This window comes from Pelobates fuscus, chromosome 3, assembly GCF_036172605.1.
Source record: "Pelobates fuscus isolate aPelFus1 chromosome 3, aPelFus1.pri, whole genome shotgun sequence".
Lineage (NCBI taxonomy): Eukaryota > Metazoa > Chordata > Amphibia > Anura > Pelobatidae > Pelobates > Pelobates fuscus.
Window position 1 is genome coordinate 84,786,148 of NC_086319.1, and position 24,980 is coordinate 84,811,127.

At 37.9% G+C, this 24,980-nt stretch overlaps 1 protein-coding gene across 4 annotated transcripts in view; it reads right to left on the reverse strand.

Moving 5' to 3' along the window:
- HRH2 (histamine receptor H2) overlaps nt 1-16,129 on the reverse strand; it is an 83,921-nt gene extending 67,792 nt beyond the window's left edge. For all 4 annotated transcript variants that reach the window (XR_010090367.1, XR_010090368.1, XM_063445212.1 and 1 more), the window contains exon 1: nt 15,980-16,129. The gene's annotated coding sequence lies outside the window, so the exon portion shown is untranslated. The remainder of the gene's footprint in view (nt 1-15,979) is intronic.
- Between the last annotated feature and the right edge of the window lie 8,851 nt (nt 16,130-24,980).

Genomic DNA, 24,980 nt, shown 5'->3' on the forward strand with positions numbered 1-24,980 from the left:
TGTGCACCTGAGTTCTATGCCAAGTTGCCCATGAGATCATGGTGTATTACAATGAATATATAGTAAAACACCCTGACTGCATACAAATAATTCACTTAGATGCGTTCCATCTGTTACGTTCACTGTTAAAAGTTGACCTGTCACTTTTATCAAGCAGAGATTTCTATTCTAATGAGTCTATTCTATGCTACCTTGGTCTGTCAAGGGGCTCATTTAAATAAAACATCTTAGTGGTGCCAGGAAAGATATGGAACAGACTCAAACCATGACAGGTCAACTTTAAATAAATAGTGGCTGGCTAGGCAATTCTTATCACTTTCTGTCAACAGTACAATGTCTTGCCCTGTCTTTGTACATTCATGAATTCTAAGATAATAAAGCCCACATGAATGAAGCTCTTCACCTCTCCACTCCAGTTACTTTGTAGTCATAGGTAGAACGTCAGATTATTTCTGAGACACATGATCAGTATAATGCATATGTGTTCTGTGCTGGCCATGGACAAAGGCTCTGTATAATGCAGTAATTAAATTAACACTATAGTCACCCAGACTACTTCATCTAATTGAAGTGGTCTGGGTACAGTGTCCCTGTTAATTTAATGCTGCTTTGTAAAAAGTTGCAGTTTTTAACCCCTTAACGACGAGTGACGGACGAGGTCCGTCACTCAGGGGATTGCCTTAACGACGAGTGACGGACCTCGTCCGTCACCCGTGAAAATGAACCCCAGATCGCCGCAATCGCGGCGATCGTGGGGTTAATGGTGCTCCGGTCTGCCTCTGTATTAGAGGCAGACCGGGAGCACCGGATCGGGCTGTCCAAGCACATGTGCCCGCTCTGACAGCATGTCAGAGCGAGCACATGTGCTGTGTATACTTACCTTCCGCCTCCCTGCACTTCCGGGTTCAGTGTGAAGTGCAGGGAGACGGATCATCAGTGATCCTGCCCCCTGTTGAAAAAAAAAAGTTACATTAAAATCCCACCCCCCTTTACCCATTTTAATAAAAAAATTAACCCCTTCCCTGCCAATTGATCACTGACTACAGTGATCAATTGGCAGGGATTACATTTTACTATGATCTGATTTTTTTTTAACCCCTGAGGGTTAATTCTTTTTTTTTAACCCTCAGGGGTTAAATTTATTTTATTAATTAATTTTAATATTTTAAAATTATAAATTTAGCTAGCTGGGGAGGGTGGAAGTTAGTGGGGAATTGGGGGATTTAGTGTTAGGCTAACTAGGGGCTAACATTAAAAAAAGTTTTAAAATAAGCTTTAAAAAGTTAAAAAATTAAGTTAAAAAAAGTTTTAATAACGTTTAAGTAAAAAATTAAAAAAATAAAACCTTTACCCAGTCCAAATAAAAATTAACCCCTTCCCTGCCAGTCGATCACTGCCTACAGTGATCAAAATACAGATCACAGTATTATTTTTTTTATTTTTTTTAGATACATAAATGAGAAAAGAAAAGTAAAACAAGGATTAGTTAGATTAAAAACAAAAGAAGGAAGGTATGTAGATGAGGATAAAGGTCTAGCTGACTGCCTCAATGAATATTTTTGTTCGGTATTTACAGATGAAAATGAAGGAAAGGGACCTCAGTTAAGAAAAAGGATAAATGAGTCATTTATTACACGTGAGTTTACAGAGGAAGAGGTTCTATTTCAACTCTCAAAAGTAAAGACAAATAAGTCAATGGGACCTGATGGAATACACCCAAAGCTATTAAAAGAGCTTAGTGGTGTACTAGCAAAACCATTAACAGATTTATTTAACCAATCATTGATAACAGGAGTAGTCCCAGAAGATTGGAAGTTAGCGAATGTTGTGCCCATTCACAAGAAAGGTAATAGGGAGGAGTCGGGCAACTATAGGCCAGTAAGCCTTACTTCAGTAGTGGGGAAAGGGATGGAAACCATGTTAAAGGATAGGATTGTTGAACATCTAAAAACACATGTATTTCAAGATCAGAGGCAACATGGGTTTACTTCAGGGAGATCATGCCAAACTAATCTTATTGATTTTTTTGATTGGGTAACTAAAATTATAGATCAGGGTGGCGCAGTAGACATTGCTTACCTAGATTTCAGTAAGGCTTTTGACACTGTTGCACATAGAAGGCTTATCAATAAACTACAATCTTTGAGTTTGGATTCCAATATTGTTGAATGGGTAAGGCAGTGGCTGAGTGACAGGCAACAGAGGGTTGTAGTCAATGGAGTATATTCGAAGCTTGGGCTTGTCACCAGTGGGGTACCTCAGGGATCTGTACTTGGACCCATTCTCTTTAATATTTTTATTAGTGATATTGCAGAAGGTCTTGATGGTAAGGTGTGTCTTTTTGCGGATGATACTAAGATATGGAACAGGGTTGATGTTCCAGGAGGGATAAGCCAAATGGAAAATGATTTAGGTAAACTAGAAAAATTGTCAGAGTTGTGGCAACTGACATTTAATGTGGATAAGTGCAAGATAATGCATCTTGGACGTAAAAACCCAAGGGCAGAGTACAGAATATTTGATAGAGTCCTAACCTCAACATCTGAGGAAAGGGATTTAGGGGTGATTATTTCTGATGACTTAAAGGTAGGCAGACAATGTAATAGAGCAGCAGGAAATGCTAGCAGAATGCTTGGTTGTATAGGGAGAGGTATTAGCAGTAGAAAGAGGGAAGTGCTCATGCCATTGTACAGAACACTGGGGAGACCTCACTTGGAGTACTGTACACAGTACTGGAGACCCTATCTTCAGAAGGATATTGATACCTTAGAGAGAGTTCAAAGAAGGGCTACTAAACTGGTTCATGGATTGCAGGATAAAACTTACCAGGAAAGGTTAAAGGATCTTAACATGTATAGCTTGGAGGAAAGACGAGACAGGGGGGATATGATAGAAACATTTAAATACATAAAGGGAATCAACACAGTAAAGGAGGAGACTATATTTAAAAGAAGAAAAACTACCACAACAAGAGGACATAGTCTTAAATTAGAGGGACAAAGGTTTAAAAATAATATCAGAAAGTATTACTTTACTGAGAGGGTGGTGGATGCATGGAATAGCCTTCCAGCTGAAGTGGTAGAGGTTAACACAGTAAAGGAGTTTAAGCATGCGTGGGATAGGCATAAGGCTATCCTAACTATAAGATAAGGCCAGGGACTAATGAAAGTATTTAGAAAACTGGGCAGACTAGATGGGCCGAATGGTTCTTATCTGCCGTCACATTCTATGTTTCTATGTTTCTATGTTTCTATACTGTGAACTAATTTTTTTTAACCCCTGACGATTAACTTTTATTTATTTTTTAACCCTCAGGGGTTACATTTATTTAATTAACTAATTTAAATATTGTATAATTAAATATTTTGCTAAATGGGGTGGGTGGGAGTTATGGGAAAGTGGGGAATTTACTGTTAGTGCTGCTTACTGCTAGTTAGGGGTTAACGGTAAAAATAAAAAAAGCTTAGAAAAATGTTAAATCTGTAAAAAAAAGTTTTACGAAACTTTAGGAAACTTTAAAAAAATTAATAAGCAAAACAAAAGTTAAAAAAATAGTTTTAAAAAGTAAAAAAAGTTTTAAAAAGTTAAAAAATACATTTAATAACGCTCATTACCACTACACCTGGTACAAGCTAGCGGAAAAATGATCCCACGCTAAGGTTCAAAATATGCCTTTTGAAATACCCTGGGATGTCTTCTTTAAGAAATGGTATGGCTTTATGGGTATTTGGATTATATAGCCTGGTAAAATACTCTAAAATGGGACATGGGCACAGCATAAAAATTTAAAGTTTGAAAAAAAATGGAATGGCTGTGTCCCAAATGTGCCCCTCCGATGTCCACATATACCTGGGAAAGGTACATTTGGGGTATTTTTGTACTCAACAGACATAGCTGAGCAACATATGAAGTATTATACAGTGGTAGTACACATAAGGTTTGCAAAATATACTGTGCAAACTCACTTTGTGTGTCAAAAAGGCAGAAAAAAATGCTTATTACCACTACACTTGGTACACGCTAGCGGAAAAATGATCCCACGCTAAGGTTCAAAATATGCCTTTTGAAATACCCTGGGGTGTCTACTTTAAGAAATGGTAGGCCTTTGTGGGGTAGTTTAAATTTAAAACCTGCGAAGATGCTTGGAAATAGCACATAGGCCCAGCGTCAAAATTCAAAGTTCGGTAAAAACTGATATGGCTTGGTCTCCTATATGGCACTGTAGCTTCACGATATAGTGCCAAAGACATTCATTGGGGGTGTCTTTTTACTCAGAAGACTTAGCTGAGCATAATTTGGGGGTTTTAAACTTTGTGGGGTTTTTATGAACAGTCAAACTGTTATAATACCCCAAATGGAAGCATAGGCTCATTAAATCCGTCTCTCAAAACTCTACTGTGAATACTGAAAAGGGCAGGTCTCCTGTATGGCACTGTAGCTTCACGAAATAGTGCCAAAGACATACAATGGGGGTGTCCTTTTACTCAGAAGACTTAGCTGAGCATAATTTGGGGGGTTTGAACTTAGTGGCACATATGAAATATACAAAATGCCCAGCAAAAATGCAATCCGTATGTAAAAAATGCACAAAATTATTTTTTACCACATACTTTGTCATATATTGGTGAAATAATGGGGGCATGTTAAGGTACAATATGCACCTTATGAGTTACCCTGGAGTGTCTACTTTTACAAATGGTAGGCCTTTGTGGGGTTTTTTTGAACAGTCAAACTACTATAATACCCCAAATGGAAGCATAGGCTCATTAAATGCGTCTCTCAAAATTGGACTGTGAATACTGAAAAGGACAGGTCTCCTATATGGCACTGTAGCTTCACAAAATAGTGCCAAAGACATACAATTACTCAGCAGATGTAACTGAATACAAAATAAAACTTTGTACAGGAATAGCACACACCAACTTTACAAAATACACATGAGAAGTTCTTTGTTATAAGTTTGTGTGCCAAAACCCCCCAAAAATACAATTTTACTCCAATATTTAGCAGAGGTTGGCGGTGAAATGGCTACGTAGAAAGTGTCAAAACAACCTTAGGTAAATAGCCTGTGGTGTCTACTTTATATAAATATATACTTTTGTATGGCAATTTTGTTTTCTTTTATGGCTATTAAGCTTACAAGACAAACATACCAAATTCTAAAATCGCTCCACATTAAAAGTTTATTTTACTCCTTGTGCTTTGTGACCTGTAACTACCAAAAACAACTTAAAATCCCAGACACATTATATATTCTGTAAATCAGAACAACTAAATGAATTTATTTTGAATTACTTCCCTTAACCTGCACTAATTGTGCACACATTATTATTGCAAAAACTGTAAAAAAAATCAAAAATGTTCATTTTTTTTTGCATTTTTCTGTATTTGTTTTTATAATAAATAAGCATTTATGTATATATATATATGTTACATCAAATTAAAGCCCTTTCTGTCCTTTAAAAAACGGTATATAATATGCGTCGGTGCAATAAATTAGTAAAATGCAAATTGCAGTAGAACGCAAACAGCAAAAAATGCAAAAAATGCCGTTGTCATTAAGTGAAAGACAAGCTTCTGAAGCTCTGTCCTTAAGGGGTTAAGATAATGCACTGTTTATGTTGCATTGTTATTAACACCTATACTGGCTATCAGTATGAAGTAAAATGCGGTAACATAACGGTAACATAACGTGGAAGCTTCTAAAGGAAAGTATTGACTTGCACATAGCCGCAGGAGGCCATGTCTCCTCTGTGATGTTTTGGGAGGCGAAGATTGAAATTGTACAGGGGGAGCACTGGTGTTGGAAAAAAGGTATGTAAACCATCTATTTCCTTAATAGTTTGTTGCACACGGTCGGGTAGGGCACCTGACTACAAGCAGAAAGAGGGGCACCATAGCATTAGGAATACAGATTTGTATTCCTAACGCTATAGTGTCCCTTTAATAAATGGCCAAACTACAAACCAAATATTACACACACACACAAAATCTGCTTGTTATTTTACTGGTCAAATTATGTTATGGGATCCTGTGTTGCATAGATGGTGATATCAGCTATGCAATTATTACCATAGATGGTGATATCAGCTATGCAATTGTCACAATTACTACAACATAATAAACTTTAGCTTTTCCTAGCCCACTACACTATCACTAATTAATGCCTACAGTGCACTAAATGTATAGGGGATACATAATGGTGAACGGTGTGTTATTAAAAAAATGATGCCATCTCAAGATTTTGACCTTCTCTCGTGGTTGATTAAACTGTCTTCAGAACTGTATTCCCTTTGGCAGATTTTCATTTAGTATGTCATTAAGACCTTAAATCCACATCTTGACCCACCAGTTCAGATTAGACATGTACTGGTGGGTCTCTGTACATTCTCAAATGCACTGCTATTGAAGTGATCCTCAGTTGGGATTAAAAGTGTACCTAAAGATCACACTTACTTGCCCAACACTGAGAGCTTATAACATTGCTAGGCTTTGTGATCTTATGATGCATAAGCATCTGCCTACCAAGGATTACCAAGGATTACTTAAATGGCATCCATCAGGGTGAGAACACTGAGGTTTGGGAGATGTTTAAAAATAGCTGATTTGCCAGGCTTATAATAGAATGACTTTGATTGGACAAGATTTTCAAACAATTTAATATTTTTTTCAAAATATGTAAAATATAAAAATCTATACAATATATGAAAGAAAATTCAGTATATTAAAAAAAATATTAATTTTAAATGTTTATCCAAAATATGAAAGCATTTAAAAAGCTCTTTCTAAAAGGCTTGTATTAGGTTTTTGATCATTATCCAGCTTACAGGACCCAGTACTGTGAGACAATTCTTGACTTATTGCAACTGACTTTCCTGAACAGCTGAATAGGAAAATAGTTTTTTTTCCAAAGTTTATTATTTGAGTCAAACTTTTACAAGTCAGACTCAATGTTTGTAGAATGTGACCTTCGCGGCAAGCCACCAAGTAAAAATCCAAATGCACATTCTGGCTTAGGAAAAATATAGGAGAGAATTATAAATTCATATAAATACAAGTGAGGAGACTGGATTTCTCGATAGATTGTGACTCTAAAATGATAATTTAAAGTTTGACCCACAGATTCCTTCCTTAAAAAGCATTGAACTTGAAATTCAGATTTTACTTCTTTAAAAAATGGAAAAGAAAACATTGTGTGTTACTTTGAACAGAGAAAAATGTACATGTATCTCTGAAAGTACATATTTTTTCAACATAGTGTCCATTGACAAAACCAACCAGTTAGATGTTCTACACCTCTATGCTTGCTGGTGACAGTATCTAAACTAATGGAAGGTGTCCTGTCATTGAGATATGTATGAATGAGTAAAAGTACATAAGAATGTGTTAGAACTTAAGAAAGCTTAGTGAGTCTAATTCAGCTGCTGTTACCTTCCCATGTAGTAGGTAGGTAGCATAGGGCTCATATTTCCAATTCCAATTTATATATGACCCTATAGGAATAAACTTGAACAATTATTTTCTTTGGACAAACTATGGGTTAGGAATATTTCTAATCTTTCTGTATAATAGTAGAATATGCCATAGACCCTATAGAATTGAGGTGGTCAGTAACTTTTAAGCTTGGCTAATAGTGTAGGACTTGAAACTTTGAACCCTGGTTAACCCCTTAAGGACCAAACTTCTGGAATAAAAGGGAATTATGACATGTCACACATGCCCTGTGTCCTTAAGGGGTTAAAGACCATTCCCAAACAGCAATATATAATAGGATATATTGATAACTAAAGAATATTTTAAATATTAATAATATAATACTCTGTATAATGATATATTCAACTTAATTAAATTGGCTTAAAGACTATAGCTAGGTGTGCATTATCATTGCTTTTAATTACAATCTAGTATATAGATTCTAGGAGAAGACTCGTATCTAAACATTCCTTTCACGCCTTTCTTATGAATGTGCAGAGAAGCTAGTCTGTAAACAAGATGATAAATGACCTCATAAGCACTTGTTCTTAGAGGCTGCATTGGGGGCAGTTTGCAGTACTTCTAGCTGTGACAGGCAATAGCCGTGATATTTAAGCAGGCCCCTTGTCAAGTCCATTGACACTTCACTGTGAACAAAGACTGATTGTCAATTAAGGTCTAACTAGGTGTTACAATTGTGTTCATTATTAAATGCCACTCATAATTGCCCGAACCAGGACTATTGTATCCCACAGGTGGCTTCAATAGGGTTCAACACAGACAAGATGATATACAGCTGCTGATGTGAAGAGAAATTGATTCTGGAATAGAGCTGATTTAAAGCTCAGCTCCTATAGGCATCATTTTAAGATAATGATATTCCATTATCAAGGGCTAGAGGCATGCTTAATGATAAAACAAATCTGATTGTTTTTACGTAAGAGCATAACCCATGGCAAATCTGTAAAAATATCCTAATTGTACATAATTTAAGTCATATACAAATATACAAACATATTAAAATATATAACAAAATAATAAATTACATATCCTTTTTTTTTTCTAAACTTTGTTTAGTTATATATAACACCTAAAGTTCACATACAAACATGGGATTATAAATACAAACAAAAATGGAAAAATAAGAAACCTGTGCCAAAATCAAAAAGAGACATCTACTTTTTGGCCATAGGCCATTCTTAATAGAGGATAAAGGATTTTATGTACACTTATTATATATATATATATATATATATATATATATATATATATATATATTTTTTTTTTTTTTCATATATATATATATATAAATATAACCACTTATAAAGAAACTGTCACCTGTGGGAGTGAACAGGTGAATTGATCACTTGACCAATGCAAAGATTCCTTGGTCAGTATACCAACTATAAGTAAACGTTAAATAATTATTATAAACAATTATTACTTAGACCCATTAAGTCATTCAAGAAAACATAACTTTCACCAGATATATTATAATATTGCAGTCACTAGGGCATAGGATTGCATGTTGGTAGCGAGATTTACCCACTGTAAGTTGGAACTCGAGCCAGAAACTCACAATGGAGTTTACTTTAAAATGCCATTGTTGGATCATAAGCCTTAACTATTGCACATGCACACGTAGCTAAAGTAAGGCTCGATGCAAATATAAACTTTATACAAGACAGTATAACAGATAAAGGCAGTAAGATAGTAACTAGTAAGATACTAGTAAGATACCAAAACAAAAGAGCAGAATAAAACAATAATAATGAAAATAACACAAAACAACTAATATTTAAGAGTTAGTCCAGTGGATTATCCACATCTATAATAAAGAAACTCAATAATGAATTATGAAAAAAACATGATTTTTTTAAATTTTATAAATCAAAAAAACAAAAACAAAAGAAAGAAAGAAAGAAAGAAAAGAAAAACGTTTCTATGCTCAATCAATTATATAACAAAAAATAGAAGAAAAAAAGACAGGCACTGGCAAGAGCACTTTGGGATTAAGCCAATTCAAAAATGGTAAGATTTCTAAATGTAAATAGCACCACTATATGTTTACTAAGCAAGTGATCAAATCAAGTATCTAACGAAGTGGTCAATATTTTAGTTCTGGTTTTCCATATGAAGGAGCCCACATGTATGTACTACTCTGGTATAATTTGTGCTTCAATTATCTTTATATAAGTCCAAATGAATGTTAAATTATGGTTTCATGTACTTAAACCCAGATCTTATCAGATCTTTTTATATATGAAAATATTATAGACAAACACCATTCCTGCACTCTTTATTGCCAAATAGTAAAATAGCAACTGCTATAATACATCAGATATGTTCAGTGGTTAAAGATTTCAGACAAAAGTCATGCTTTCTTAAAATACTGTGTAAAAGTTGTCTTTTGAGTCACTATTGAGGTGAAGCTAATTTACCCAGAATGCTGCACATGCCTTGTTATTCAAGATACAACATTCCATAAATATTTGCAAATGTTACGTATGCAATCAGAACACCTAACAAAGGTGATAAGGAAGTAAGCAGGGTGTTTGAAAACAGAAAGTTTAACGATCGATGAGATATAAAAAGAGGCCCAAAATTGATTATTATTTTTTTGTAAGGCACACAGTAAATAACAAAGACGACTGGTTTGCTTTATATGTCATGTTTAGAAACAGACTTTGATATGATTTCTCAGCAGGATCTGGGGAAAAAAATTAAACTGCACAGCAGGTTCATCTTTTGCTGTTATTGTGAGAGGCTGATCCGTGTCCACTCTCACTATGATTAGTATCAACATTTAAAAGAAACTATACTGGAGCATCAGTGCCGAAAATAGATTGGCGCAAGTTTGGATGGAGGGGGAAAAAAAGGAAATCGACAACTCTCAGCAGGTTAATCTACTTACAGATAATAATATAGATCACAAACAACAAATTTGTTCTGGTTCCTGGACAGTACTAAGTACAGGCATTAAATGACATCTTGAAAAGCTTGAAATGTATTCATGGTCTCTGGGGGTGTATTGGTGAGCTATGAGATATGACCAAGAAATGTCTATTTGAAATGTATTTGAGATAGTATGTTATTTTCTCACTATGGGAAGTGGTGCCTAGTGCCAAACAGTCAGAAGATCGCAAGCTGCATTTGGCCAGGGGGGCAACAGCAAACAAATTGCTCAATCTGAGACCAAATCAACAAACTTCACACCTTTTCTTAATTTTATATATAAAATGTATACTACGAATACAGGAAATATAACACAATATTTATAATAGAATACAATTACATGATATAGTTTAGTATTGTGCTGTGAGGTAGCAGCTCATAATTTTCTCTTTACTAATAGTCTCAGTACTAATAGCCCCTGGAGCAATTGCCCACTGTGCCCCTCCCAACAGTCCTCCCGTGCATCCAGTCCTTATTCAATCCTACCCACCCTACTAGTTCCTACTACCCACATGCATTCTTTCTCTATCGAGCTAAGGGCTGTCTTAACACATGGGCATGCTGGGCAGTTGCCCGGGAGCCCCACGAGTATAGGGGCCCCACAGGCTTGCCAACCTTTCAGTACATTATTCTAGGAGATGTATTCAGAACCTTCAAACTCTGTTTGTTAAAACATTTAGGTGGACTAATCACTTCAGTATCAGTTGAAGTAGTTATCTGTGCATGTGAACTTGCCGTTGCGAATACATATCTTGACCTTGACGAAAACAACGTACACATACTAATTGTACATACGCAAGACAAAATCACATATATTTTTTAAGCCTTAAAATTATAACAAAGTTATTTTATTATTTTTAACAGACCATGTCAGTCGCCTCCCCCTGCTACCTGCCAAATGGTTGTGTAGATTAATCTCTGCTGTCCAGAATGTTTTTCATTGTTTAAAAACACAGATTTTGTTGGAAGTACCAATAAATATAAGCTTAATTTTATCGATAATTTATATTTTCATTCATGTGAGTGGTTGTGTAGACCCAACCCCGGTGCACTGCTCTGCCAGGTGGCCTATAAAACTGTTAAGATGTCCCTGATCTAGCTCCTAGTCTTTGCTGTCCCATCAGACTTGCTACCTTCCTGTAACTGCAGGAAGTAGGAAGGGAGAAAACTTACATCAATGTACTTAGATATAGTAAAGTCAAGGCCACAACAGAACTACATGCAGTCAATAATTAACTTAATATCACCCCTTTCAATCAATTACATAGTGAATCACTGCGCACCTCTGACGCAAGTTTGATACATCAACTTAAGTGACCAACATAACCTTGGCCAGGTATAAATCATCCCAAAAGCTGACTCACAGCCATCAACTTACTTGGAACAACAGGACAAGGAGCAGGGCCTAGCCATCCTGACTATTAGTATATACAACTTTCTAAATTGTATCTAGACAAACAACTTCATACTTTCATTTTTTACTTTCGTTTAGGCTCCCTTTGCGAAAAATCATCACAGTGTCCCTACCTGGCCACATCCTCCTTAATACTTTCCACCATGTAAAAAGTGCTAGGCATTCATTGCATAGATGTTATATATTGTATTAATGTAATTTCTGGCCATGTAGATTAATAAATTTGTAAATATTATAGATATAATAATGTAAATATATAAATAATAATGCACACATATTAATATACATGATTATAGACACATTACTCTCAGAAATCACATTAAACTACTTGCCATGGTACACACGATGTCTGGTCTTTTTTTAAAAAGCATACACATTCTGTCTATATTGTGCTAGCAGCACTGATAGCAAATTTATAGATTTGGAGAAAAACTTACAAACATATTTCTAAAACAAAGTTTTATACTAGATATTTAGACTATCCCTCCCCCCACCCCCCAATTAATTAGAAAAACACTCCTGTGTCCATGCAGCCATCCTGCCTCCACTGGCTAAGGATCATTAGTACTGATGAACTCAGCCTATAGGGAAGCATAGGTAGGCTACTTTGTATGCTCCGCAATTGCCTAGCTGTGCCAATCTACTTCTGCTCATAGAGACTCAATGCATCTCTATCCCTGTCATATGTCATGTACAGGCCAAACATTGGTCCTGCAATCCCCATCGGCCAAAAAGAAGCAAGGCTCCTTCTTGAAGGGTGGTCCAGTCAGGGCACAATTTCTCCCCTCCAGGGTGCCATGGTTGTTGTTAGCTATTTTGGTTGTGTGGAGCAACCGTTGCCATGGTGCCCTTTGCTGCTGCACAATTTGCATACCCCTAAGGCTGGCCCTCCTTATTACCCCAAATTCCAAAGTTTTTTCTTGTGTAGCTATCATGTCATAATTAAGCTACAAAGTTAAGAATTAGCTACAAACTGTGATTTTCTGTAAAATGTTACCAGTCATACACATGTGAGGGGATATTTATCAAGGCAAAACAGCTGCAATTAACTAAATGTTGAGAAACATACTGTTGGTTTCCATGGTGACTGATTCTAATTTAGTACTTTGCTCCAGAATAGCATCTGTTTATTTCTTTGATAAAGCTCCCCCTAGTGACTAATGCTTAACATAGGGAACACGCTAATGGCGCCTTTTCCTCAATGGTATCAGTTTAAAGCACATCAGCTCTTCATGTCTTACATTGGGTTGACACTGAATCTACTTTCTACCTTAATTTTAACTGATCGCTGGCAGAGATTTATGGGCAATACAAAACTCTTCAGTATTCTAACAATGGTTTTCCAAGAACATCTACAGTATTTAGAAAACTCCTAGCTATCATATAATACATGGAAATAAATAAATTGACAGAAAGTACCATAAAAACATTTATATATATATATATAATTTGGCATGTGAAATAAATAAATTAATAGACATATTACCAATTCATTTTTGCATGTTTATTAATGATAGACCCACATGCAATTCTTGGTGTCAGACAAAAGTGTATGCCTTTGTCTAAGACCAATCACACACATTTATGTATATATAAAATACACATAAATGTATTGATTTTTCACTTTCATTTCATCATATTTACTCTGTGTTGTATGTAGAACAACTATATTGCTTTGTACATCAAAACAGCAAACATTTGAAAATGGGAATAAAGAATACAACAAAGCAAATGAAAAATAGTTTATTTACACTAGACAAAAAAGACACGAGAGGCTATGATTACACTATATAAATACAATGAAGGTCAAAAGAGTCATGTGCGTGGGTAAACTTTGTAACATAATGGCTGTATAAATGGCCCCATGTTATCCCTTAAAGGAACACTATAGTGTTAGGAATACAAATATGTATCAGGTGACCGGGCCTGTGCTGCAAGGGTTAAAAATAAAATACTGTAGGTAGTTTACGTACCTCTTCTCACTCGCTGGTCCCCTTGTGGAAGCTCCGCCTCTTTTGCTGAGATCATCGCTAAAGATGATCTCAGCGTATTCAATTTGTTTCCATAGGAAAGCGTTGGGAGGCTAGCGAAAATGCGTGGCAAAATGCTGTGGAGCGCCAAGCTTTACACTGCTATTTCACAGAAGCACATCTAGTGGCCTGTCATACTGACTGCCAATGCCATTCCTGCAGAACAGCAATGGTTTTTAGATGCAAGGTTAATGGCACCCAGACCACTTCATTATTGTTTTTATTTGGGTACCTATAGTGTTCCTTTAAGCTTAAAGGAAAATATATGACACATTTAGCAAAATGGTTTACAGTTAATTCAAAAAGAGTGATGTAAAATTCGCTAATAATGCTAATTTACTTAAAAAAATAGATATCCATAAAATGATTACTAGATACCTTCAACCATACAATAGACAGTAAAGTTGGTTTAATATAGGCAATATTGTTGTATTTTTTTTTTTTTAAAAGCATTGATGTGCCAGGTGGATGGTCAGTTGACTCAGGTTGAAAATATAGTTGAGATAAAATTAAACAAAAATAATGTTACACGCATTATTAAGACTAATACATATTAAGACTAATAAATAGCCTGGTAAACATTAACTTTAGACTATCTTGTCAAAACAGTTTCTAAATTGTGTAATTAGCTATTTTTTATACCTAATGCAAAGGAAAACTTATACACTGTAAATTAATAAATTATGCCTGACAGTTTGATATGCCAAAAAATAAAGATTTTTTTATTTTTTTATTAAAAGGAATGATTGGGTCATTGATGAAGGCAGTTTTGGATGCTACGATAAATCACTGCAAGCTATTGATGTAACTGGGCAAGTCGGAAAGAATATGACCAGATTAACATATTTACAGAAGGCAATTTATATACATTTCTGCAGTTTAAACGTCCTTAATTGTGCATTTTATTGCAGAGGATTTCTGCTATGCAGTGATAACACAATGCTCTTTACTGAAAGTTTTATTGTTGTGGAGATGTGTGATACGTACATATACATTTCACATTTCATATTGTTCCATATAATCTGAGAACGTTGCGATGAAAGATGACTGTAACTGTGAAAGTCATACCCTTTTGCCTTGACTTTGATAAAAAAAAAAAATGAAAATCAGACAAGCATATGGGAGGATGAGAATATTCTTCACACATTCTGATTTTAAGCTGCTCTCTCGATACCTGTTTCACTTGTGTATATAACTGACAATTATATAAATATACAACAGAGGGAGCTTAACATTCTGGCAACAATTAAACATCTCTTTGCGATTTTCTTTCTTAAATTCTCGTTCTCTAAATTAATGCTAAAACATAATCATTCTAAAACTCATGTTGTCCCTTCAGCATTTACCAGATATGAAATGGTAGAATCACAATAATAAACTGATAAATTAATCATTTGTAGACGTTACACAACGTCACACTGCCTTAATCATTAAGCCTGTTTACATTGCTACAGTGTTATTAATGTCACAATCCATTAAACACAATTGAACAAATAGCATAGTGACTTGTAATGTTTGTGTTCAATGGAATGAAATAGATAGGCTATGTGCTGTAGTTGAGAATAGAAATCATTGTTTGTGTAGCTCTAAGTGTTCCATCTATCACTCACTATCCAGTTCAAAAACAAATTCTTTTTGAAATAATATTTGGAGAACCCAGTGTTTATATTGCCCATCTTTATGTCTATTGAGTCTGCCAAGAAAAAGTGATCTATATTTTTTTCCTGATCCAATTGAATTAAAATTGACATTTTAGAGAATACCGGTGTGCTCTAGTATCCAATTGTAATCTAGTTACTTCCACTTAGGAGCTAGTAACATTTATTACCCATCGTTGTTTTGAAATAAATTAGAACATGCCTTTAAATAAGAACAGGGGCTAGAGGAGTTAGAGCAAGGAAGCAAGATGCTTAATTCGCCTAGCATGAACAAACTACAATAAAAGTGCGCTAAAATGAAAGTGTGAAATATTTATATTTAATAAATTAACCGCTTTAAACATGGGCTATAGCATGGCGTCTGTCACAACAGATCACAAATGTTTAACAAAGTGGAAATTTTGCAGGAACCTTTGTAACGTAACATTTAAAGTGTCTTAAGTACTTACCTTGGACATAACGTGAGCAGAGGGGTGAGCTTAAAGAACCAGGTGTAATGAATCTCCTATTTTTAGAATTTTCCCGTTTCCTCTAAAATAATAGCATATCCAGCTATAGTCTTGTCACTGTGCCCAGAAGGAATGCTCTGCTAGTGTTCATGCAGCTCACACAGACATACAAGCATTGCTCTGAATATAGAGTGACTCACACAGGCAGAGGATAGAGGTGGGAGGGATTATGTTCTGTAATCTTACAGGCAAACTGCATTATTTGGAATGGGCAACCCTCTACAAAATACATATAGATGTGGCTCCCTATTTAATCTGTTATCAGTTTTCAATACATTTCTGGGTCTTTCACACATTGAAGATCAGTGATGAAATGAATGGAAAATTTATATTCTGATTCCCAGCAGAGAATTGACACACAATTTAAATGAGTCCAAGGTGCATTTTATTTGTGGTAACAACGCAAGTAAAATACTTCTAATGACAAAAGAATTCCAATTCAATTAAGTGGTAAATAAAAGAGGAAGTTGTTATAAGGCATATGATAAACTGGATTTTGCTGACAGATTTAATGATTTACCAAGGTAATAAATTAATACAAAAAATTGTTTAATAATGGCTAATAAAATACAACTAATATTAAATTCAGATTGACTTATACTTTATTTACTAAATCATCCTTAAAGGTTAATGTGTATGTATTGTTGCATGTTGTACTTAGCACACACTCGTGTGCAAACACATATGTAAAGTACAACCTCCTTTAACCCCTTAAAGACTGAGCCAAATGGACACGTTTTGATCAAAATAAAACCTAAACAAAACTTGGAATTTGACTATATGTCTGTTGAACCTTAATTCACCTCTTTCATATTGAGTGCACCCACACTTATTAAAATTAATTTTATTCAGGAGAAACAGGGCTTTCACGTAATATTTAGCAATGAAACATAATTTAATATGAATAAAATATAGAAATGTGAGAAATTAAGACATTTTATTTTTTAAGTTCTGCATGACATTTTAACTGTGAATGTCATATACGGTTTGCTTTTACTGCAATAAAATACACATATTTGTATTCAGCGATGTCTCACGTGTAAAACAGTACCCCCTATCTACAGGTTTTATGTTTTTGGGGGAAGTTACAGGGTCAATTATAGCTTGTTAAATTTTTCAGTTTTTTCACATTCACCAGATTGAAATGTTGTTTTTATCATACCCTTGCGGGTCGTGAACACATGAAATGTACAGTATACATGATACCGGAGAAACTGACGGAAGCCAAGCACAGAGAGATGGACACAGGTTTCTTCAGGAAGGAAGAGATTCTTTATTGGATCACCGATCGGGACTCAGAGGGACTAGCGTCACCAAAATACAGCAAAGTCTGAGTACTGAATACATAGAGTACATTCCTTATATAGCACTGTAGCTCCTCCCACAATTAACTACACCCACACATACCCTTAACCTATTTAATAAATAGAGTCTAAACTCATCCATCCGGTCTAACCACGTGGCTCATCTGATACAAAGGAGAGGGACGCGTAATTCCAGTTCTTACATTCCTGCACCTGGTCAGTACAGTGATAACAGTATCTTAGCTACGTGTAATTAACTAACTGATACTACAAACACATATACATACATATGCCTTGTGGCAATCTTAGCCTGCTAAACTTGTATTTTACTGGAATTACATCACATTCCCCCCTTTGATGCCTCTGATATTTCACAATTACTTGAGGCATCACTTAACCTTGGTTTGCATATACCTCAGGTTACCATGAACCAGACCAGACTTATCTTATGATGTGAATCTTTTAACACTCATCTTCCTGCATTGGTTCTCCTTGATCTAGAGCCTTATACTTATATATCGCCATTATCTGTGCAGCAGCCTTCCTCTCTGCTATACTTCCTATCAGGCTTTGCACAGACCTAACTACTAAGGGTATAAGACACGGTAGGAGTAGACACAACAGTAAAATCAGTAGGACTCCACCTACCACTGCCTTAAGCCCTCCAAACCACTCATACCAGCTACCAAACCAACTACTTGGATTGTACCCTTTCCATACCTGAGTAGGCACATGCACTAGTTTAACCATATGGCTAGTAAGCTCAGCTATTGCTTGCCCTTCGTCATCTATTTGAAGACAGCAATTGCTCAGGTTAAACTTCCCACATACACCTCCCTCTACTGCCAAAAGGTAATCCAAGGCTAATCTATTTTGGTACACTGCTGTCCTCATCCTGGTATTATGCTTCGCTAGAAGATTGAGTGCTTGTGAGGTCTCATTAGTAATAATCTCAACCACCGCCTGTAATCTTATAATACGGTTGAGCATATAAATTGGGGTTCTATAACCAAAGGTACCATCTTCTGCCCACGTGGCTGGCCCATAATAATCTATGATACGCTGGGGAGGCCATTCATTATCTTCCCAGGTGCCTATCTCTAAGGGTCCCCTTTTCTTCCTATGATTCACATCATACACTTTAACACCTAAAGTCTCACCTGTTTCAATCGGTAACAAGAAGAAGGATGGTTTGAGCATACCCAACACACATGCCCCTTCCCAGTCCTGTGGCAACTCCGAATAGGCTTTCTTACCACAGATCCAGTACAAATTTGCTGGGGCTCTCCAGGTAGATGTGATGGATAAATCAAACCACACATCCTTTAAACTGGCATATCTAGCAAACGGGTTAGATGGTTCTGAGACATTTGAAGCCGACCACCAAGTTGTATTTTTAGTATCATCATCATAAGCTTTTTGCCCTAGACAAGTTAATTCTCCTACAGAAGTATTATACATTATTCCTTTCCTTGCTATGCAAACATAACCTATGATGGAGGTCTTTAATCTCCACTCAGATTTACCTCTAACACTCAAATGATAATCGGCTTGTGTAGATATTAGTTGGTCAACTGCCTCAGAACCGGACATTACCTCCTTTGCTTCCCAAGGCCATTGGTCTCCCATGTTAGTACCTCCACACACATAGCAGTTGGTAACATTAAGACTACCGGCAATACTTTCAGCTAGGTCAATGAACAGGTTTTTAGCGTTATGGGGGATCTTATTATCTATACTCATCTCTTCATAAAAGGAATGGTATACTTGATGAGTCTGGGAGGATACCGTATCAGTCTCTATTCCTATAAACAATAATGTCCCAGGATCTAAACCCGTCCCGTATATCTGAAACCCAAATAAATTTCCATACTTATCTAGGAACTTGTCGGGGTTATTAATAAGTATATGGACTGGGTTGCATTCCATAGACTTACAATAAGGGCTAGTCGGCAACTTAGTCACTATCATGTCTTTATCTACTGTCTGTCCCCAAGTCGCCCACCCCACACAAGACCAATATGGACAAAAGTTATAGTCTTTATTTGGGCATCTAGGACTCACATATTTATTTTTACTACTGGGACAAATATATTTATCATTAGACCCATACGTCCTCTCCCATCTAAGATCCCCACATACATTCCACGGTTTTCTACCACTTGATATCGCCTTACATGCATCAAATAGCAGAACACCCGAAGAATGTACGGATTCTAACACCGTCTTATTAATTAGGGTCCCCTGAGGATCTCCATTCCTGAGAGTCAACCAAATTGTACGAGGTTGATACTCTGGACTGAAGCACTTAGGTTCTCCTACTCCTAAATGGCACACACTATAGTCTATATTTAGGTATCTACATCTTGATACCTCTCCTTTACATTCGTATTGTGAATGCCAAATTAGGGTTTGGGAAATATGGTTACCTGTTCTCGTAGTCTTAATGCATACCTCACAGCTAGGAGTGTCGGTACCTCTACCTTCCTGAATATAAAAACACATATAAATAAACACAATCAAAAGCACATCTTTCGCCGTCATCCTCAGTCTTCGTCCGTGCGATGGAACCTCAGCTTCCAGGATGTGAGGGCTGCAGGGAATGGAGTTCTGCTCGTCTTCACAGGTGTCCCTTCGAGACTTTCCTGGCTTATACACTATGTGTTGGTAAGCGGACAGGCTTTATTATGGCCTTCTCACTCACACCTGTAACAATAAAATTTGTAATCCACAATAATTCCTCGTTACTCCGACTGAGTAGTGCGTTTCAACCGGATCTTGCAGGGATTCTCTGGATCTGCTGTAATTTGCCAAGAATCGACTGCTGCTGGTTTAACCCTGGAGTGATGTATCCACGGAGTTACTTCGGCTACTTTTATCGCTGTAGGGGTAGACAAAAGAACAACATAAGGACCTCTCCACTTGGGCCCTAACGGTACATTATTCCACTCTTTAATCCACACTTGGTCTCCTGGATGATAACTATGAACAGGGGGATAAATATTCACAGGTAATCTATCTTGTACCCATTTCTGTACCTCCTCCATAGTCTTACCCAACTCTACAACCTGCTGCCGGGTAATTCCTTCTCCCAACTGACTCAAGTCCCCCCTTAAGTTACCAAGTACGGGAGGTGGTCGCCCATACATGATTTCAAAAGGAGAGAGGCCCATCCTTCTGGTAGGGGTACTGCGGATTCGCAATAAAGCTATGGGTAAGAGAACGTTCCACTTAAGTTGGGTTTCCTGACACATTTTAGCCAACTGGTTCTTTATAGTTCTATTCATTCTCTCTACCTTACCAGAACTCTGGGGTCTATATGCAGTATGAAGCCTCCACTTTATACCAAGCATATGAGTCAGTTGTTGTAGGCACTGATGAACAAAAGCTGGACCATTGTCCGATCCTATAGAACAGGGTAGTCCATATCGGGGTATTATTTCTCGTAGCAGGAATCTTACAACTTCTCCTGCTTTCTCTGTACGAGTAGGACATGCTTCTACCCAGCCTGAATAGGTGCACACAATTACCAACAGGTAACGATGTCCACCCGATTTAGGCATTACTGTAAAGTCTATTTGTAGATCGGACATGGGGAGTCCCCCCATAAACTGGACTCCTGGTGGCTTTACTGGTCCTTGTCTTGCATTATTCTTAGCACACGTTACACATCTGCGTACAATGGCCTGAGTCAAGTTGGACAATCTTGGTATGTAGAAATGTTTCCTGAGAGATTCTTCAGTACTGTCTCTCCCAGAATGTGTCCCGTTGTGATAATTTTGGACAATTTCTACCGCTAGTGATGCTGGTATGACTATTCTTCCATCTTCTAGCTGATACCACTTGTTCTCCAAATACTTTCCCGGTTCAGTCTTTAACCACTCCTCTTCTTGAGCTGTATAAACTGGAGTCCATTGGGACAGTGGAGTTGGTATAAGAGCAGCTATATGCCCCACATACTCCTGTCTTCCTGATTCAGCAGCACGCTTAGCTGCACTATCTGCCATCCGATTTCCCTTGGTTACATCACCATCTCCTCTCAGATGCGCTCGACAATGTATGATACCGACTTCTTTCGGCTCCCACACTGCTTCCAATAGTTGTAGGATTTCAGCTGCGTACTTGATTTCTTTGCCTTCTGAATTCAGTAGTCCTCTTTCTTTATACAAAGCTCCGTGGGCATGAGTGGTTAAAAACGCATACTTAGAGTCCGTATAGATATTTACTCTTAAACCTTCAGCCAATTGTAACGCTCGTGTTAGTGCTATTAATTCTGCCTTTTGTGCTGATGTTCCTTTCGCCAGTGGCCGAGCTTCTATCACCTTGTCTATTGTTGTCACTGCATATCCTGCATAGCGGATCCCTTCTTTCACATAACTACTGCCGTCGGTGTAATATTGAACATCGGGGTTCTGGATGGGAAAATCACGAAGATCTGGTCTACTTGAAAATACTTCATCCATTACTTCCAAACAATCATGTTGACTTTCAGTAGGTTGCGGCAAAAGGGTAGCTGGATTTAAGGTGTTTACAGTCTCTAAATGCACTCTTGGGTTTTCACACAACATTGCTTGATACTTGGTCATACGGCTGTTACTAAACCAATGATTTCCTTTGTAATCCAACAACGTCTGTACTGCATGTGGGACTCGTACATAAAGTTCTTGACCCAGAGTGAGTTTATCGGCTTCAGCTACTAGCAGGGCGGCTGCAGCTACGGCTCTTAGACAAGGTGGAAGTCCGCTGGCCACTGCATCCAGTTGCTTAGACATGTAGGCAACAGGTCTTTGCCATGATCCCAAGTACTGTGTCAATACTCCCACAGCCATTCTTCTTTGCTCGTGTACATATAAGTAGAATGGTCGTGTGTGATCAGGTAGACCTAATGCTGGGGCACTCATCAAAGCCTTCTTCACATCTTCAAATGCCGTTTGCTGTTCTTGGGTCCATAAGAAGGGGTCGTGCTCTGTACCTTTGATGGCTGCGTACAGAGGTTTTGCCAGTATCGCATAGCTGGGAATCCATATCCTACAGAAGCCTGCTGCCCCCAAGAATTCTCGCACTTGTCTTCTATTCTTGGGTATTGGTATTTGGCAGACAGCTTCTTTTCTCTCTGGCCCCATAATCCTTTGACCTTCAGAGATATGGAATCCCAGATACTTGACAGTTGGCAAACACAACTGAGCCTTCTTCCTGGACACCTTGTATCCTGCCTTCCAGAGAATATGTAGTAGATCGTGCGTTGCTTGCTGACATTTTTCTTTTGTAACTGCTGCTATCAACAAGTCATCTACATATTGTAACAATACACATTCTCCTGGGATAGACTCGAAATCCAGTAGATCTTGACTTAGAGCTGAACCAAATAGGGTAGGTGAATTTTTAAACCCTTGGGGCAGTCTTGTCCAAGTCATTTGGCGTTTTGAGCCCGTTACAGCGTTCTCCCATTGGAAAGCGAAAATACATTGGCTTTCTGCGGCAATTCGGAGGCAAAAGAAGGCATCTTTGAGATCTAAGACTGTGAAGTAAGTAGCCCCGCCCGGAATTAAAGCAAGCAGGTTATATGGATTGGGTACAACTGGATGTATGCTAACAACCGCATCATTGACTGCTCTTAAGTCCTGTACAGGTCGATACTCATCTGTACCGGGCTTTTGAACAGGCAGCAATGGGGTGTTCCAGGGGGAAGTACAGAATTTTAGGATACCATACCGTATGAACTTATCCAGATAGGATTGGATGTTCTTCTTAGCCTTCTGCGGAATGTGATATTGTCTTAGGCTCACTGGATAAACCCCATGTTTCAGTTCAATTTTTATTGGTGGAATATTGCGGGCCAGTCCTGGTGGGTTGTTCTCTGCCCAAACTCCTGGTATGTTAAACAATGTCTCATCACTCCTAGGGTTTTGGCTAGTCAACACTGTATAAAGTCGCCACTCTTCTTCCTTTGGTACGGATAAAGTCATAATACCTGAAGGTCCATTAAACTTTAAGGATGTTGTTCCATTTGGTAGGAACGTAATCTGCGCTTGTAATTTTGATAGCATATCACGTCCCAGCAATTGGACTGGACATTCAGGCATATAAAGGAATTGGTGTTTTACTACGTGGCCTCCCAATGTACAGAGTCGACTTTTAAGAACCGGTTTTTCAGCACTTCTTCCAGTTGCTCCTATCACAGTAATAGTCCTTCCAGATGGAGGAGCAACTAGATTAGTCACCACTGAATGTTCAGCACCAGTGTCGATCATGAACGCACTCCTTTTCCCCCCTATTGATACATCGACCATAGGCTCCGCTCGACCAAGGGGGATGGAGCCCGGTCGGTATCAATAGTCCTCCATGACAGTGTCAGCCAATCCTACAAAGTCCCTACCTTCTCTATCGCGGGACCTTTGCGCTGCTGGAATATACCTGTCTTCCCTAACACTTCCTCTGTTCCCATTACTCCCTCTATAACCATTACTCCCTCCGGGGCCTCCTCTACCTCTCGCTCTACCTCTAAAGTTTCCGTAGCCTGCCCTGGGTTGGTCTCTCTCGTACTGCTCTCTTTGCGGACATTCGTTCCTCCAATGCCCTTCTTCCTTGCAATACGCGCATTGATCCCTACTCAAAGGCTCCCTACTCCATCTATTATTGCCTCTATCTGGGCCCCGTTTATCTACGCCTGCGATCGCTACCGCTAGCATATCAGCCTTTTTACGCATCTTGCGCTCTTCCTCTTTCTTACTTTCTGTATCCCTGTTCATATAGACCTTATTTGCTACCTCCATTAGTTGGGTGATGGACATACCTGCAAACCCTTCTAACTTTTGTAGCTTGCGCTTAATATCTCCGTATGCTTGGCTGACAAAGGCGGAGTTAACCATTCGGGAATTGTCTGCGTCTTCCGGATTAAAGGGGGTATACAAGCGGTATGCCTCCAATAATCGGTCATAAAAGACACTGGGCGCTTCATCGCTTTTCTGGATCACCTCAACTGTCTTCGACATGTTAATGGCTTTCTTTCCTCCGGCTTTCATGCCAGCAATTATAGCGTCTCTATAGGCTCTGAGTTGAACCATATCAGCACCATTTACGTTCCAATCGGGATCGGTGTTGGGATAGTGTGTCGCGGCCCATGCTGCTGGATTGGCTTGGTTCAAAGCACGGGCTCTATCCTCTAATGCTTTAATGGCTGCTTGATTTATTCTTGTCCTTTCCTCATTGTTAAATAAAGTCATTAGTAACTGCTGGCAATCAGCCCATGTCGGATTATGCGTCTGTACTATTGAGGTGAACAGATCAGTCATAGCTTGTGGTTTCTCAGTATACGAGGAATTATGGGTCTTCCAGTTTAAAAGATCGGTTGTGGTAAATGGGACATATACGAAGACTGGGTCAGCGTGTGCCATTTGACCTGCGGCATCGATATAAGCTGACCCGGGATTCAGACGAAGAGGCATCTGATAGTGCTTTAATTGTTGGGCACCAGTCAACTGTCGGGTTTGGATGGGGCTACGTAGAGAGGCGTCAGTCATGGGTTCCGGTCGGGGAGAGATAGGGTATGGGGATGTGGGAGGTCGGTTTTGGGAAAAGGTCGTAAATAAAACACTTCGAGCCGAGCTAGATGAAGCTTGACCGGAAGTCTGAAGTGG